This window comes from Stylophora pistillata, chromosome 2, assembly GCF_964205215.1.
Source record: "Stylophora pistillata chromosome 2, jaStyPist1.2, whole genome shotgun sequence".
Classification (NCBI taxonomy): domain Eukaryota; kingdom Metazoa; phylum Cnidaria; class Anthozoa; order Scleractinia; family Pocilloporidae; genus Stylophora; species Stylophora pistillata.
In genome coordinates this window covers 31,895,146-31,914,314 of record NC_142520.1, presented here as the reverse complement: position 1 = coordinate 31,914,314, position 19,169 = coordinate 31,895,146, and the positions used below count along the sequence as shown (strand labels likewise).

Sequence of the window (19,169 nt, the reverse complement as noted above, 5' to 3'; positions counted from 1 at the left end):
TAAGTTTGTACAGTAAAATTCAAAGTCACTTCAATACAGGTATAAAATGGTGAAGCAATAGCTTAAACAATTTAAAATTAAAATTAAAAATTAAGTTTGTACAATGAAATTGAGAGTCACTTAAGTACAAGTATAAAATTGAGAAGCAGCTAAAGTTTCAATGTTCTCAATAGCTTCTTAAAAAGGTTGATATCATTGGCCAGTTTTACACTTGTAGGTAATCCATTCCACAGCTGAGCACACATATAAGTGAAAGATTTTTTCATAAAATTTAAATTAAATTTAGGTGCGCACAAATTAATGCCGGTTCCTCTCAGGTTGTACATAGTTTCCCTAAAACTAAAAAGATCTCTGATGTATTTGGGACCGTCGTTATGCAAACATTTATATAACAGAATAAGGGATTGTTGTTTCCTTCTCTGGTCTAACGTTTCCATATTCAAGATTCGCAGCAATTCATCATGAAGGGTAGACTTGAGATAACCTAGCAGTGATCTAAGAATATAATAGTTGGCATCTTCTAACCGATTCGCTTGCACTTTCCCCAATCCACGTAAGAGGGGGCAACAGTATTCAAAATGAGGGAGAATGAAAGTTTTATAGAGCCTTAACATAACATTGCCAGGTACAAAACGCCTGATTCTCCTAAGTGCGCCACTTTTAGCGTATACCTTTTGAAGCTGTTTAGTAATGTGATCCTTGAAAGATAGCATGCTATCAAGTTCAACGCCAAGTATTTTGATTGATGGCAGTGTCTCAATGACAGAGCTATGTATGGCCAGGTCGTAACTGTACTTACAGGGACCAATGGGTACTGCTTGCGTCTTTGTGTTGTTGATCACCAGATGATTCTCTCGAAACTACGATGATAACCGCTCAAGACCATTATTCACGACAAATTCGAGAACCATGGGTGAGACGTCTGAGGCATACATAGTTGTGTCGTCGGCGTATAACCTCAGAGATACATCCGTTATGGCGTAGTTCAAGTCATTTATATAAATGTTAAACAGCAGCGGTCCGAGGAGGGACCCTCGGGGAACGCCCACCATTACTTCTGAGTAGCTGGAGCAAACACCGGACAACTTAACTCGCTGTCTTCGCTCCAACAAATAGGAAGAAATCAAGTTTAATGCAGACGGAGAGGAGCCATACGCTTTTAATTTAGCCAATAGGAGGTTATGGTTAATAGAATCAAATGCTTTGGACAGGTCCACTGCCACGGCTATAACTGCCTCCCTTTTGTCAAGGCTTCGCCTCCAGCCCTCAGTCATCTTCAAGAGTGCGGTGCAACAAGAGTGTTTCTTCAAGAACCCAGATAGATTCGGAGAAAGATGTTCATGGAAAGCGTCGTACAGCTGGTCAAACATAACCTTCTCGTACACTTTAGAAATGGCGGTAAGAATGGAAACAGGACGATAATTTTCTTTGCGTGTATCCTCGTCTTTTTTAAATACCGATGTCAAGTTCCCACTCTTCCATTTGGTTGGCCATGATTGGTTCATAATCAGATAGTTGATCAGCTGTGTTATCTCCTCCGTTAGGATGGGAGCAGCGAGCCTTAAGAGACGCGGTGAAATTCCATGTACGCCAACAGCCTTCCGGGGATTCAGATTGTCTAAGATTTGACGAACATAGCCGCAGCTCACAATCTGGAAGACAAACTGATCTAGCAGCATTTTGCTAGCGATTAGATTTACACTTTGATGATCGTTGAAGTCATTTTCACGGTGATTTGTTGAAACTACATTGGCGAAATAGCTATTAAATATTTCCACCACCTGCCTGGGTTCCGTCGTGACCACACCGTTCTCTACAAGAGTTATGTTACTTGGTTTATTTATGCCAGAGTTAGGAAGAAGAGGCTTCATTTTCTTCCAAAATTCACCAGGATGTTTCGCTCCCGATGCCGTGTCGTAACAAAATTTACCTATTCCTTTGCGCTTAAGTGATGTTACTTTATTGCGCTGTTGCTTATAAGCAATCCATGTATTGTCCTTTAGGTTTTTTCTGTACCTTTTGAAAAGCCTGTTTCGCAGAACAATTTCACGTTGGATTTGAGGTGTGATCCAAGGAAGCTGATTACCGCGCACCCATTTTTTCTTAATTGGTGCGTGCCTATCAAGAACGTCTTTAAACAGTTTGCTCCAATGACCCCATACATCATTCACATCCGAGAAACAATATGCCGTCCCCCAAGGAATTTCACTTAGGTCCGTCATGAACTTCTGGTGATCAAAATGCTTCCTGCTGCGGTATTCAACAAAGCGTGGTTTTGGACGTGGAATTTTGTTTTTGCGTACAACAAACACCAAGTCGTGGTCGCTCAAACCAAGGTGCAAATTGCCTGAAGCAACAAAGCGCTCATTGTTACTTGTAAGAATGACATCGAGAAGGCTCTTTGTTTTGTCAGTAACGCGTGTCGGTTTCGTGATTTTATTAGCAAGGCAAAATCGAGCACAAAAGTCGACCAGGTTTCTGTTTGCAGTCCGGCCCTCAGCAATACTGACATACATATCTTGATTAAAATCACCGAGTAATAACAGCTCCTTCCTGGTGTTATACATTGTTTCTGCAGCGGAGGATAGTGAGGTCATAAATTCCAGGTTAAGCCTTTTTCAGCTTTTTGCTCACTTCTTCAATCTCTTATTAAAAAAACTTTGGTACCACACTGAAAATCTGCAAGGGAAAGTGCACTGGAAACACGACTGAGAATTTCCCTGGGAAAAGCAATTTGACATGGGCCGCTAGGGGTCAAATTTAACAGCTGTCAAAACACAGTTGCATATAGTTTTAAAAAAGCAAACTTAAACATAACCAAACGACCAATGACTAGCACCTTACGGCACTGTAAAAACAAGTAAATACCCGTTTTTAGTGTAAAAAAAAATATGTGGCCTTGGTCGACGTCGTGCAACATGTACCGCTAAGATAGCCATGAGATTACATCAAATTTATCAATGATCAGTTTGTGTAAATGTCACGGTAAATCATTTTCTCTCGATGCAACAGCATGCGTACTCCTTAACAAGAAGTAGTACTCCTTAACAAGAACTCTATTGTGACCGTTTACACTTAACATCTAATTACAGCTGACAATAAAAAATCTTCGAATTCCAAAGAGGGAGCATCAAACTACTGCGAAATCACAATATGTATTTGAGTTCTACATATGCAATCATGTAACGTATGTGCAGTGCGTGAGAAACTTCCTGGTAATGAACAAAGTGTATCTTACAAGCGTGTGACGGTTCAATAATTATTTAAGCTCGCTGCGTATCTGCCGATCGTGACGCTGTTTTAACGCGACCATTTTTCCACCTCCCGGGAGGGTTAAGTCAACTAACATGTAAAAATCGCAGCATAAGAACCTAAGCAGGTGGACACTTGTTCGGGTCTCAAACACGTCTACCGAGAACTAAATCTCACCCCAATAACAAAAGGACCATTAGAAAAGTTGCGGGGGAAATTTTAAAATCGCACGATTGTGTTCTTTTTGTCCATTTCTCGCTTTTTTTTAGAGTTATATTAAGTTATCCATTTACTCCATCGGCTGCATGTCTTTTTGAATCTTATCTCGTACGTATATTTTGTGTTTTTTTTGTTCAATTACCCTCTTGTCCTAATCAACTTAAAATAACCAAAACAGAAACTCCTAAACCCCGTAAAATGCCAAAATTGCTGATTAAAATTTACTTATCTAAATAAAATATTATCGATTAGGCAATCTGTTCAGCCATTACAGCCCTCGGTATTAAAAACAAGCAAACGAGCTGAGATAACCGATCAGAACTGATCAAGATCGGTTACTGGCGGATCTGGCGTGTGCACAGGGAAACAGCTTTTCTAAGCAAGGCAAGGTATGGTGCTTTTTGTTGAATGGCAGGTACAGGAATATTCAGCTCCAAGTTCTGGCAAATACTCTGCTACATGCCAAGCTTTAGCTTCTTCAACGTGTCGTTCTTCACGATGGTACAGATATCGAACTGATCGAACACTATTGGGTGCTGAGGAGAGATGGTTTCTAGGGCCAAATTCCTTGCCATCGTGAAGTTGATTTCCTCTTCGCTGGCCTGAACATTGCAATCATCCAATAGTTGTTTCCGAACCTTGGCAGCAAGGCGGGAGAAGTAGGAGGAGATCTGTTGTGGGTTCAGGAACTCCGCAACGTTGAAAATTCGAGCACCGTCAGGTCCTTGGGCACGTCTCATCTCTCTTGCATCCACTTCCCCATCTAATTTTCTACCTGACGTTTGGCCAATATTGATTTTGACATCAAGGCATGCCTTTTGCTTCTTACTAAGCCTGTAGGCCTTCTTGCTTCACTTAAGAGCCTAGTCTTCCATATTACAACAATCAGTTCGATGTTCACTTCCTGGAACTGGTTGCAGAGTCGGTATAGTTCCCACACCTTCTTTCAATGCAGATTTATATGCGATTTTGGCCAGGTGTAGCAAAGATCTCTTCTCTTAAGACTTTATGCATTTTTCTGAGGACAGGTGTTTCTCTAAGGCAGAATGCCTTTGAAAAACTTTCACGCACCCGTCTTGAGGGCAGGCACATGCTGCTGTTTCATCATCAGCAATCTGTTCATGCGTCTTAGAGACTTCAGGTTTCTCTGTAGTCTCCGACTCCGTCTGCGTGCTTGGGCTGCTTTTTGCTGAGTGATTTAAAACCCCCTGTGGAAAATGTTGACCCCATCCAGCGATAACTACACTGAAAATAGAATGATGTTGTGGTCTTCAAAAGATTACGTAAAGATGACGCTGTTAAATTATGGTAATTTGTTATGCGATTTTGCAAAGAAAATTCGGTACGACAAAGACCATACATGTAAAAAAAATATTGCTATGTTAATTGTAAATTGACCAAAGTGAGACTGGCTAACGGATCTGACCGACAGGAAAAAAGGAGAACTGTAAGCGGGAAGGAAGCGATCATTTAACAAACACATGCTCGACAAGAGAAAGAAGAATCGATGGATGCAAGGTCAGACGGTCGGGTGGACACACCCACGAACACGGGTGTGGTCGATTATGGACGGGGGACTTGCGCGCGGACAGTGGCAAAGGAGATTGCAACATATCAAAAATATGCTACTTGTAAACACTGTATGTAGCTCACTGGCACTGACCGGAAGATTGCTTCTCTAATCTGATATCTTTCCCACTCCCGATTCCGTAGGCACGCCAAGCTGTAATGTTTTCGGGGTTGAACTTCAAATTGTTGAGCTTGCTGATACTGGGAATCTTCCTTGCCTCATCAATGACGAAATCCTCCATGCTGTCAATTGCAACTACTCTCACTCCTTCGATGCCTCTGTGGGAAAGAAGAGCTTCTTGGAACTGACTTCCTGTTGTTGCCTTCGTTTATGTAGACCCTTACGTGGCCTTTTCATTTTGCCGCAAGTCTGTCTGCGGCATCTTTACCTCCATTCCTATAACTTTGACACCAATAGATTCTGCAATGGCTGGCACGTGATCTGTGACGTCATTGCGGGGGCCTGGGGAAAGGAAGTTTTAATGCCGTATCCCATAAACCAACGCGCGCATCAATTCAATCTGTTTTCATGGCGGCCGGTCGGCGGGATGTGAGGTCGATGTAGCTAACCACTTTCGCACTTTAACAAGGGAGAAGACTTGTCATTGGCAGTTTGAACAATGCAGCTACTGCCGTGAGAAACTTCGTGTCTGCGTGGTTAAATACTTTGACAGCTTTTGGCGATGAACTTTGCAGACAATCCAAACGTAAGCTCGATGTACTCATGCATTGTATGAAGTTTGCTTTTTTATTTCTCACTTCTGCTTACTTATGTAATGGATCGGGCATTCGCTTTATCAACAGTAAATGTTATTCGTATTAAAGCTACATTGTTTCTGGGAATGGTGTGTTTGTGTTGATTTTATTTTTTATATGTGCTGATTTTAAAGAAGTTTTGATCGAGCCTTCGTTGCTCTTTCGAAGTCAGTTCCATTATCGCGGGCTTTTTAACGCGGCGATATTCAGCATTTAAAGTACTTTTAAGTATGTATTGTTTCTTTTGCCGGCTAATTGTTTTTATTGTGACTTTTATTGTTTGTTTGGATGTCTTATCGAGCAAAGGAAAATGTGCTTCATGCCGAGTCAGTAATTCGACTTCATTGCCCATTTCAAAACTGGTAAATTTTAGAAAAACAAAAAGAATTTAAACGAACATCTTCGTCTTTATCCAGAGCACAAACTGGATGGCTTGTCAACCTCTCGGAAACGGGTTTCATTAAGACAATGCGCAGAAAAATTTCTAGAGGACGAGAGCAATCCTTATTCCAGGAAGCAAAGGGTCAGTGAACTGCTGAACTGTCTAAACGATGAAGAACTTGTGGATTTAGTTGTACCAAAGATTGCAAAAATTGTGTCACCTGTGGACTTTTTACTGCAAGGAACTGATGGAAATCATGATTTCATAGCAAATTATGCAAGTTCAGAGATGAACTTTTTCTGCGCTACCCAGAACTTTAAGCACTGCTTTGTCCAGAGCCCTCACCAAGCAGTGGTTTCTATAACCAGAGGCAAGTGTTCACTGAAATAGTTCAAAAGAACAAACCTAATTTTTGCAACTGGCTCCTTGAAAGTGACAATGGTTCTTTTTTCAAGATGTTGTTATGCCTTGTGTAATTAAACAACAGCACTCTGCATTTTTGGAATTTTCTTGTGGAATTGTCGGGTCCCTAGCAATTGGACAAAAGGAAACACAAGATGCACTAAGAAACAAGTGGGGAAAGTGGAAGTGGCCATTGGCATCAATCCAATTTTAAGTAAAGATGAGATTTTTGGTAATCTGAATGACACCTGCCAAGAATTACTGAAACACATTGGTCTAGAATTTAATGAATTTGGAGAAGTGGTTGTAGGCCATGTTGACATTGAAAAGTACATTTCATTGTTTCTTGCCCAACCTGGAACTCAGAGTGTAATAAATACACCCAACAATCATCTGATTCTAACGGATTACAAAGATGGTTTTCCGTGGCTTAAATGGTCTCATCATTTTACCGCAGAAACCAGTGTAGGAGTGAAACTAGTTGAGCCTTACAATTTACTTAGCACAGTTTTGACTGTTGCCCTTTGGTTGGGGAATGATGACTATGAGGCAACAAAAAAAATGTGGTCATGCTGTTTACAAACAGCTTCAAGAGCTAAAAACAATTAAACATCCACTGACTGGGCAAGAAATAAAAATTATTAGTCTAAGATACACTTGTGGGGATGGTGAGGAAAGGAGGTTATCTACTGGCAGTTCATCTGCCAAATCTACTTATCCAATCCCAGAAGCCCCAGAGCCAACTGGGTGACATTAAGATAATCTGTCCAGAACCAGTTTGGACAGTTAGATGCAGAGTGTTGCCAAAAAAAACATTCGAGAATGAACTATGTGGAAAAGCCCCCACTAAAGAAAAGTGCAGAGAGATGGCAAAACAAAATCTTAGGAACATTGGGCATAAAAATTTGAATGGTACAGCCTTTTCGGAGTACTACCCTGGTACTGCTCACCTTGGGTTTCACTCACCTGAAACACTATGTTTGCGAATTGCAAAATTGCAGCAGGTAAAATGTGCCTTTTCCAAACTAGTTCACATCAATAGTGATTGTATTGTGCCAGAAAATATCTATATCTCATCCACAGAAATTTTTTTTGATTTAACACACTTAGGCACCAGGAAGTTGTCTTTAGCTTTGCTTTCCTTGCAACAATAGAGGTAGGGGTCTGTAGGGTGATCATGGATATTTCTACAAAATGTGTAGCTCCGTAAAATTTGATATCTCCCCCATGGAAGGGACTTTTTATAAGCACCCCCACCCTCCAGAAATTCTGAAAAATCTCCAATATTTTTTTATAGGTTTTGGTATTTGAGAATGAGACCCCCAGGAATTTTCATTTGCTTTCTGTGGAGGGGGGGGGGGGGGCGGATAATGGCTTGTTACTGGAACTACACAATAAGAATAGCAAAAACAAAATGTGTAAAGCGACATGTTCAAAAATTTATCAAAGTCCTTTTAAAATTAGGAAATAACATGTATGCCTATCACAAGTTTGCACCCTTTCACTAAAATTCCTGTAAAAATTATAATCTATATTTTACATAAATTGGGTATAGTATATAACCCAACTGATACTGGATACCACAATAATATCTGGAATTTTTACAGTTTAAAAGAGTATTTGTGTGCTACACAACTTTGCAAGTCTGTTCATCTTCATGACTGAAGATTCCTTGAGTCTAGATGTCATGTCATTACCAAAGTTGGAGAGGAAGGTTCGAAGGCAGAGTTGTATTATTGAAGCAGAAGTCAACCAGAAATCGAGTGACAAATGGACGGAGGAATGTATCCTGGCAAGTGAAAAACCACCATACCGGATTACGGTGGGACTGATGCGTCAAAATGAGCCTCAACTGAGCCAGTTGAAAGAGCTGCTACAAAAAATTCCATCCTTGAAGCGAGCAGCCGATGGAGGCCTTCAGGCAACTTACCAACCAAGCTCGAACGTCCATGGAAATCCCGAGGAAAGGTATCCGGTCTTCAAAGATCCGACTCTCGTCAGAGCCGGGTAGTTCGCTTGTGTACGTCTCTTAAGCACATTACCATCGCACAATAAAACTGAGTACGCCGTCAAAATGTACTCCCTGATGGAAATGAAATTTTGAAAACACTCTCTTTTGCGGGAAAGAATCGAGCGCTGAGTCGAGAGTACTATCCCAGCATTGAACTCACAGAAGCCATCCAAGTAAGTAAAATTTTCACCTTTCAGAACACTAGCTGTCTTTCAGAACATTTCTTTGTCGCAAACTTTCTCACATGGCATACGACCGGCCACCATGCTTCGAAAACAGATTGAATTGGTGCGCGCGTTGGTTATGGAATATGGCATTAATTTTTCCCCAGGCCCCCGCAATGACGTCACAGATCACCTGGTGGACACGCTAGGATCGTTCATGATAAATGATAGCAACCGGCGTTGTCTTGCCTGAAATATGCCTTCGTTACTTCCCCGTGCTCAGCTTTAGGGTCTTCAGAGCATCCTGCATGATAGCCACAACTTCAGGACTTCCTTGACTGCACAACTGGATTTCATGGGTGAATCCCTGCCATTCAAGAAGGCCATTTACGCGACATTACATTTTCACAAAAATAATTCTCTGAAAGTTCTTTAAAAAATGTGATGATAGATTCCTCGACAGATTTTTATATTGTTCTTTCACCCAAGATTTTTAAAGCAGAAATAAAAGAATTTGAGGCGATTCTTTGTTTACCTGAACATGTTAAGCGTCACGGCTCAGGTCAGCACAGGTCAATAAACTTGATAAATTGCATACGTTGTCTATGCCATGAATGCTGTGAATGATCCAAATAGCCTTCTTTTTCTTCATTTAAGCACGAAAATTTTTGTGTATATTTGATAAGAAGCAAATCAATACATCATTAATTTAAGTGTAAGTAGCGGCGTTTTTTAGCCAACACTGTGATTGTTTTCGAAATGTTCTGAAGTTTGTAAATCCCATCAGCTGTGTTAATTTAACAAATAGAGAAGCCTTGACTGTGCTCTGTTCTGTAGTAAAGCGCGCAGGAAGCATCTAGAGCACGAGAGAAGTGTAGGGGGAAACACGAGACGTAGTCGAGTGTTTCTCCCCACTTCTTGAGTGCTCTAGCCGCTTCCCAAGTGCTTTACTACAGAACAGAGCACAGTCAAGGCTTCTCTATTTGTTTTATAATAAAGAATCCGTTAAATTCCTCACACATTACTTGCAGTTTCCAAACAAACTTTATTTTCAAAGCGAACAACAGTGTCGTCAGCATGCTCTATACTCTGACAGAGCACGCTTACAATAAGCCAATCAGAATCCTTGTTAGAATAGCCAACCTAATTTGATTGGATGAACAAGACCAAAGCTGTCAAAATGTCAAACCATTAAAAGCCATCACGAAGAATCGCAAATGTTACTTAATAATTCGAATGCATAAATGTGCATTTTTTGCGTACAAAAACCAGTATCTTTAGTAACATGGTCAATGAAATCTGACCGAATTTTGGCCCATGAAAACCTGGACGTTATCAAAGTGACAATTTGAAAACAAACTGCTTAAAGCTTGTGGTTGGAACTTGACAAACTGCTGCGCTGTGTTGTTCTGTGAATAAGCAACGGTCGAATTTACAGCAGCGGGAGGATTTTCTGAACTGGTGGCTGCATCAGAGGAACTTGGCTGCGATGGTCGTCCATTCAATGCACCAAAGAGGATATCTGAACAAGCCCTTAGCTGTTCACTTGATGGACGAGTGTTGTAATTCCTCAGGCTAGCCTCACAGCGATGACCAGAGATCGCCATTATGTGCCGTGATGGAACTTGCGCGTTGGACCACAGCGTGATTGCAGTGGCTCTGACACACTTTAGTTTTGAGGATAATGATGTACTTTCTAAGGTTGGCTGGATGCCTTTAGCGTATTTTATAAGCTACGTATCTTAACTATTACATATAGTGCTTATTATAATTTAGGGTTGCGGGAAATTAATTGTTTGGTGACCAAGAACTCTAACAGCTATAACCTAAGGAAATCCCTGAATGTTGTACTTAATAGGCCCAAAACCGAACTGGGTCGTAGGTCCTTTGCTCATAGATCTGCAGTAGCATGGAATGCACTTCCCGATAATGTTAAAGATTCTCCAAATTTATCTATTTTTAAATATAACTTAAAACAATCCAAGCAAACTGTCATGAATATTAATTTGAAAAGGGAGGTAATGTTATACAAAACATGAAACCAAATTTTCACTATTACTAAAATTTTATGGTTTACTTAATTTATTCAACTTATAAATTTTATCATATCTGTATTTTATATAATTATAGACTAATTAGTTTAGGCAGGTCCACATCAGCTGTAAAGTTGCGCAAATTTTAACCTGCGTTATCAAATAAAGTTATGTATGTATGTATGTATGTATGTATGTATGTATGTATGTATGTATGGTTCGTGTAGATTCTTGAAAGAGACGCTAGTTTAGAAATTTCTTTCATCATTCCTTTAATTTTGATGACCCCTAGAGGCTTGTTGTCGTACTAAACTTTATCTTCAGATTTCACGGTTTGCTTCGGGTACTGAAAAAGTGCTTCGCAGGCAGGATTTAACTTCAGGAGATAGTTCTTGAGGCACTTGAGGCCGTCAAAAAGTGGATCCTCTGATGTTGAATACATCCTGGCCTCCTTTTCTACGCTGCTGATGTCTTCAATCCCCCCTGGATGGTTCTTAGTAGCCTCGTCATGGGTCATTCAAACATATTCCCGTCCGTTGTCGTCTAATAAGAACTGGAAGCTTTGCTTCGTCAACTGTCGTAGACCTTCGCGTCCTCGACGACACCAGTACTAGGTTATATGAAGCCAGATATTCCGCAGAAGACCCCAAGGATTGTCTCCCCGGATTGTATTTGACGACTTCAACTTTTGGAGGTCTGCTACTGGAATTGGAGGTTTGTGTTTTGTATTTTCTTTGTTCTCGCGCTTGTTTAGCTTTATCTGACTCTGAAGGAGCTTGTTTGATGCTTGGAAATCTGTGCCTTTTGATGTAGAGATTCCCCTGTTAAATGGCGGGTTGTTGAAGTATCTTTCAATTGCATTTCGCAATCCAAGAAGGGATAACCTTGAATACAATGCACCATCTTTTGTTCGTGCTTCTGCGTAAAAGTAGCGGAGATTTAGGTCAAGCTCATTGTTGTTCATCTCGTGGGGGTTCTTGGCAACTTTTCTTTCACTACACCAAGCTATTAAAATACGGCAACGAAAAAAAAGATTTTTATTTGTATTTTGGTGTTCATTGTCGAGAGAAAGTTATAGTTGTTGGTTAGAAACGTGTGTGTGCTAGCCAATTTTAAAATTATCCACTTTCCTTGATTTTTTTTTTATTTTGGCAAGAAAATAGTCCATTTTACAGTTGTGTGCTTGGTTGCCAAGCCTTTGAATAGGAGTGAGGCTAGAGATGACCTTGCTATGATACAAACCTTGCTGCCTTTCAAATGTAAATCACTTTAACAACAAACATATGAAACATATGTGTGAACTGCGGTTATGAGACGTATATGAGAACGATCCTTCGCAGTAAAGCACTATTTGAGCAATAGTGAAAATCAGACCTGAAAAAAATTCGAAACGTATATAAACGTTTCATAACCGCAGTTCATACATATGTTTCATATGTTTGTTGTTGTTTGATTTATCATCTACGGGTTTATGTCGAATTAATTTGATGGCCTGCTCCCAGTTGGCTTGTTAGCTCAATTGGTAGAGCGCTGCACTAGTATCGCAGAGGTCAGTGGTTCGAATCCCGTACAGGCCTGAAATTTTTTTCAGGTTTGATTTTCACTATTGCTCAAATAGTGCTTTACTGCGAAGGATCGTTCTCATATACGTAAATCACTTTGTTATCATGCTAACTAGATACAGGTCTCTATCACAACAAGGTCATTTTTAGCCTCACTCTGAATCAAAGGCTTGGCAACTAAGTACACAACTGTAAAATGGCCTATTTAGCAAATGTGCGTCCGCTCTATTCGAGGTTTTCATATTGTATTTATTATATTTTTGCAACGAAAAAACTCACCTTCAAAAACTCGGATAGCCCATTTGGTGGATTGTTTGGTTTTCTTTGTTTCTGCTCTTGTAATTATCTCGTCTATTGCAGCACTTGACATGTTTTCAAATCTTTGCCTGTTTAAGTGGCCGCCGCGCTCATTGTTTTCGTAATTAACTTTGTTGGAAACCTCACTTTCAGTTAAAGGGTAGGTCGCATTGTCATTGACAGTATCCTCTAAATCGATCGACGCTAATAGCTCATTTTCTCTTTCGTCTTCTAGGTCGTAGAGGACTTCCGGGTCGAATAAAAACCCGGGAGAAAAATTCGGCATTTGGTCCGCCATGTTACAAATTGGCAGATGGCGTAACAGCTTCAACTCCATGTTCTATACTCTGATAGAGCACGCCCTTTTAACCAATGACAGCACGCGTTATATCTGAACTTTATTATAAACTATGGTTAGTGTAGATTCTCGATAGAGACGCTAGTTTAGAAGTTTCTTTTATTATTCCTTCAATTTTGTTGACCCCCAGGGGCTAGTTGTCGTACCAAACTTTAACTTAAGATTTCACGGGTCGCTTTGGGTACTGAAAAAGTGTTTCGCAGGCAGGATTTAACTTCTGGATAGGTCAAGCTCTTTGTTGCTCATTTCGAGGAGTTTCTTGGCAACTTTTCTTTCACTACACCAAGCTATTAAAAAACCGCAACAAAAAAAAAAAGATTTTCATTTGCATTTTGGTGTTCATTTTCTGGAGAAAGTTATAGTTGTTGGTTAGAAACGTGTGTGTGCTAGCCAGTTTTAAAATCGTCCGCTTTCTTTGATTGTTTTTTTTTTGGCAAGAAAGTTTGGCAAATGTGCGTCCACTCTATTCGAGGTTTTCATACGGCATTTATTATATTTTTGCAACAAAAAACTCACCTTCAAAAACTCGGATGGCCCATTTGGTGGATTGTTTAGTTTTCTTCGTTTCTGTTGTTACAATTATCTCGTCTATTGCGGCACTTGACATGTTTTCAAATCTTTTCCTGTTTAAATTGCCGCCGCGCTCATTGTTTTCGTAATTAACTTTGTTGGAACCCTCACTTCCAGTTAAAGGGTAGGTCGCAAATCGATCGACGCTAACAGCTCGTTTTCCCTTTCGTCTTCTAGGTCGTAGAGGACTTCTGGGTGGAATAAAAACCCAAGAGTAAAATTCGGCATTTGGTCCGCCATGTTACAAATTGGCAGATGGCGTGACAGCTTCAACTCCATGTTCAAATTAAACAATAGAGTGTTTCTGTCGAAGAAATATCGGCTCATAGTTGCCCCGCGGAAATTTGATGTTCTTAAAACAAATATTTGCCCGAGAAGCGAAGCTTCGAGGACAAATACGCTAGTTTGAAGAACATCAAATTTCCAAGGGGCAACTATCAGACCGATAGTTCCCAGACACAAACACTCTATTGTTTTTATTGTTCTCCACTAGATTTTCTTCCGCGTTTACAGCTTTTCACAAATGTCAATAATTCGCAACCGTACATTGGCTACTCTACTCGTTTATTTACTCGCGTCACGTGATCGATTCAAACCAATAAGAACCAGAGAAAATTTAATGGTGAACTATAACGGCTGATAGTTGCCCAGCGGAAATTTGATGTTTTTTAAACAAATATTTTCCCGAGATGCGAAGCTTTGAGGGCAAATATGCTAGTTTTAAGAACATCAAATTTCCAAGTGGCAACTATCAGACCGATAGTTCCGAGACATGAACACTCTATTGTTTTTATTCTTCACCACTAAATTTTCTTCCGCGCCTACAGCTTGTCACAAATGTCAATAATTCGCAACCGTATATTGGCTAAATAATACGTTATACCTGTCAGAATTAAAAAGTCACTGTTTTTCTGATCTGCCTAACATCACGGCCGTCAAACTATTCAAAACTTTTCACGGATGAGTACTATCAATCCAGGTATTTTCCGCGGATGGGCACAATCCATGCGGGTATTTTCCGCGGGCAGGCATTATGGGCTGATAGTGTCTCTCCACGGATGAACACTATTGCGTCACGTGATTGATTTAAACCAATAAGAACCGGAGAAAATTTAGTGGTGAACTATAAACTCTGTTATAGTTCACCACTAAATTTTCTCCGATTCTTATTGGTTTAAATCGATCACATGACGCGATAGTGTTCATCCGTGGTGTGACACTATCAGCCCATAGTGCCTGCCCGCGGAAAATACCCGGATGGATAGTGCCCGTCCGCGGAAATTACCCGGATGGATAGTGCCCGTCCGTGAAAAATTTTCTCGTATTATTTAGCCAATGTCCGGTTGCGAGTTATTGACATTTGTGACAGGCTGAACGCATGAATAAACATTTGATTGATCTGTATTTTGGTGGGTTTTGACTGTTTTTCAACTGGTGCGCGGAAGAAAATTTAGTGGTGAACAATAAAGACAATAGAGTGTTTATGTCTCGGAACTATCGGTCTGATATTTGCCCCTTGGAAATTTGATGTTCTTAAAACTTGCATATTTGCCCTTGAAACTCCGCTTCTCGGGCAAATATTTGTTTTAGGAACATCAATTTTCCGCGGGGCAACTATCAGCCGATAGTTCCTCGACAGAAACACTCTATTGTTTAAATAGAGCACGCCCTTTCAACCAATTACACCACGTATTATATCTGAACTTTATTATAACATGTGTTCAGAGACACGCTGGCACTTAAAACGTGATTAAGAAAGATTAAAAGATTGAAAACTATTTTGCTTTACATTCACAGCTTCACAGAAGAAACACAACGATGCTCACGCCGTTTCATGGTCATTTAATTTTTTCTGTGTTTTTCGACAAAGTGACTCTATAATTATGAATAAAGGCTGAAAGTTTCGAAAGAAACTGTTTGGGGCTGCTTCGGTGGGGGTAACGAAATAATTTGGATATGTCAACAAAGTTGAAATGGTAAATTGGCCACCGTAACAATTACAAAAGGTGACGTTTCGAGCGTTAGCCCTTCCTTGGAGCGAATAGAGGAATTGTGGGTTGTGTGTGCTTTTAAAGGCAGAAAATGGAGCTACGTTATTGGTGGGGACATGGCAACAAGAAAAACACGAATAAATTACACCACTGGTTTGTTTGAAGAAGTTGTTTCCGAATGAAAAACAATTGAGTGTGAGCACTAGTTCGACTAAGCGTAGTAGTGTTTCAGATTTAGGTTCCTTATCAGTACGCTGATCAAAAAAATGTTAAAGGGCCAGAAGGCCTTCGCCATTAGGAATGACAGTGTAAAGAGACGTAATATCCATGGTGAAAAGAAGTTTGTTTTGGCCAGGGAAATTAAAGTCTCGAAAAATTTGAAGAGCGTGTTGGCTGTCTATAATGTATGATGGTAAAGTTTTGACGATGGGAGCCATAATTTTGTCTAGATAGCTGGAGATAAGTTCGGTAGGGCAACTACAAGCCGAGACAATGGGCCGACCCGGGTTGTTAGGGTTGTGAATTTTAGGTAAAAAGTAAATACGAGAGGTTCTAGGAGTGGTTATGATGAGATTTTTGCTGTGGCTGGCAATTCTTGTTTAGTTATGAGTTGGTTGATCGTATTCTTGACGGAGTTTTGATTGCTGGCAGTGAGGTCTTTGTCGACCTTTTGATAAAAAGAGGTGTCAGAACGTTACCGCAAAGCTTCTTTTTGGTAGAGGTCGGTGCGCCAAACAACGACTGAGCCGCCCTTATCGGCCGCTTTGATAACTATGTCTTTGCGTTTTCTAAGACTTTTTAGAGCCGACCACTCTTCAGAAGAGAGATCAGAAAATTTGGTAATACGTTTGAAATTGAGTTTGTTGATATCGTGGCGGCATTTTTTGATAAAAAAGTCTAATGATGCGAATTGGCCCTCTGGGGGAGTCCATTTAGACTTTCGAGTCTGAAGTGTTTCGAAAGTGTCTTTGTTCGAGTTGTTAGAATCATCCTCTTTGTTGTGAAAAAAGGTTTTTAATTGAACGCGGTGAAGGAATTTTTCTACGTCTTGTTTAATTGAGAATTCGTCCGTTGTTTTAGAAATGGGACCGAAAGTTAGGCCCTTACTAAGGACAGATTTTTCTGAATCGGAAAGTGAGGGGTTTTCTGGAATGGCAACTACAGTTTTGAGGTTTTCTGGTGATGAGTGGTTAGCGATTTGGGGACCGATATAAAGTTGGTCAAGTTTTTGGGCCTTCATTTGGTTCAAATGATTGAAAAGTTTCGAATTAGTTTCCTGAATTTTGGCGCGGATAGATTGACTCTAAAGAGCTTGAAATGAACATCGAATTCTGCACGCTCACTTGGCGCTTGGGTGGCATCACGTTTTATTTAACTACCGAGACGAGACTTCATTTCCAACGGCCAAACTTTCCAAGTGTATAGTTTGGTAAATGAGCTCTCGTCTGATATGGTTTTAATGTCGAAATTTTAGGTACCAGGTGTCGTTTAAACCCGTCAAAGTTAGCCTTCAGTTTGTCTCCCAAAAAGACGTGCAAAATATACCTTTATAAAAACGGCGATGAAACCCATACCAAATAGAATTACAAAAAAATTTTTAAATGCTGTTATTGTGCAGTGATATTATAATTGCTGTGCAAAGTTTGATGGTGAATGGACTTGTTTAGCGCTGCCAACATCTTTCTAAAGTTGAGTGACGATTTGACCGTTTAGGCAAGGTGAAAACGGCTATTTTAGCGAATTTTCAAACTATTTTAAATTTCAGCCGGAAAAAAAAAGATCGCCGGAACTTTAAAATATTTTTTTCGAAACTAGTTCCCAGAAAGGGATGTTTTGGTAAAATAAAAAAAATTCGAAATTTCGTCACTGATTTTCGATTCTCGAAGTATTCTGGCGGCTTCTCTTAAGTCACCACGTTAACATCTTTCTTTTTGGTGGTTTCTGATCGACTTATCATAAACCGTTGCATCTCGTAAGAATAAAAGCGCCACAAATTTGAGCTTCACAGGAGACGCATAGTCAATTTGCAAATGTGGCTGACACATATTACTCCTGAGGGAAATACAAAATATCAGTCACAAGTTCTCATTCCTCCCCAGGTAAGACATGCAAATAAATCGCGGTTACCCCAAACATTTCCTGCCTCCTACTTGTCCCGTGCCTATAAGTAAACTCACTGCGAAACTATATACTAATTATTATATTCCCTTGTTCAAGAAGAAAACGCAATGTCCACAAAATACGCACGAACCTAGAACCTGGACTTTTTTATTTGTAGCACGCTAACAGTAAGGCCTGAAGGCTCATAAACCCTCGGTATTTATACTTTATGTTTTTTAACTTTTAATTCTAAGAGGTATCAGTTTCTTACCAGGCTAGATATCTAACATGGCAAATAAGTTACGCTGGTGCGCTACCCCACTTTATATCGATCCACCATACCAATCGTGAGGAAGATGGCCGCCATCACCACCTGGGAAATTGAAAGGACCTCCATACTTTTCTTCCCAAACATTTCCATTCCTTTGATCGTAGCTGCAGAAACGTTTTACTTGGAAAGGCTTAGACTTACGAACAAGAATAGTTTGTGATCTTTATGCCAAATAAGGCTACGAAATAAGCGTGCGTGCAGCTGTGTTGCGTTCATGTGCTTACACGAGTCGTCGGCTTATTTCTGTCATTCGCATTTTGATAATTATGCAAAGCTTTGCTAACCGGTTCATACAGCGAAAACCATAGATGTCATAACAATTCAACGATTATTTTCTTGTGACGTTTATATTTCGCGTTTATAAAGCACGCGCGTCGCAGGATGTTAAAGAAATAAGTAGAGATGTATATATAGATATTTAATGTTTCTATGTTTTTGGAAAAGCCTGGACAACGAGGAACGTTACTTGCCAAACGAGAGCCGTCCACCCTTAAGAATAATGGTGAAGAAGATTTCATACGTGTTCGACAAGTATGGTTTTCTCTACTTCTTGCGCGCTTTAAAATACACACAAAATCGCTGGTAACGTAGGCTCGAAGAGCGGAGGAAGTGAATCCAATCAGAAGGCTGCATTCGAAACGGGAATAAGAGTAGAACCAATTACACACATACAAAGAGGATTTAGTAGAATATGAGAATCCATATGTTGGATTCTTATATTTCTTTGGGTTTATTAGGTAGCATTTCAATGTCGGTTAAAATTAGTAAAATAGATAAAATATCATATTTATAAGTGATCTAATTGTATAGCTGGTAGTTAATCAAAACTTGTCAGCATGGCTATTATTCTTTAATATTTTAAAACTGTCCGATTAGGAATTGGATTGGAAAGTTTAAAAAAAATTACAGAATAATAGCTTGACTGAGAATGCCTACAACTGAATTACTACCTTCTAACTGACCAGTTATATAATTGATAAGTAGGAGGATTACTGCTTGCCCAATTTTGGGGAAAGCATTGGACTCAATCAACTTCACTGACAGCCAATTGAGGACGGCCATATCCAATTTTGGCCGTCCTCAGAGTTTTTCTCATCCAATAATATCCAAATTAGACAGCACCTAGTACTATTACATACACCAACTGTTTAGCTAAGAGTCGTCTGAGCAAA

At 39.9% G+C, this 19,169-nt stretch overlaps 1 long non-coding RNA gene across 2 annotated transcripts; it reads left to right on the top strand.

Annotated features, from left to right (window-relative positions):
- Positions 1-5,560: 5,560 nt before the first annotated feature.
- On the top strand, positions 5,561-14,128 carry LOC148738351 (uncharacterized). 2 transcript variants are annotated; one of them, XR_015997269.1, is made up of 4 exons: positions 5,561-5,747; positions 6,213-11,502; positions 12,883-13,060; positions 13,753-14,126. It is a non-coding gene; the product is annotated as an uncharacterized LOC148738351 (long non-coding RNA). The 2 variants fall into 2 exon arrangements; XR_015997268.1 differs by having other exon boundaries at positions 12,883-14,128.
- Positions 14,129-19,169: the final 5,041 nt, after the last annotated feature.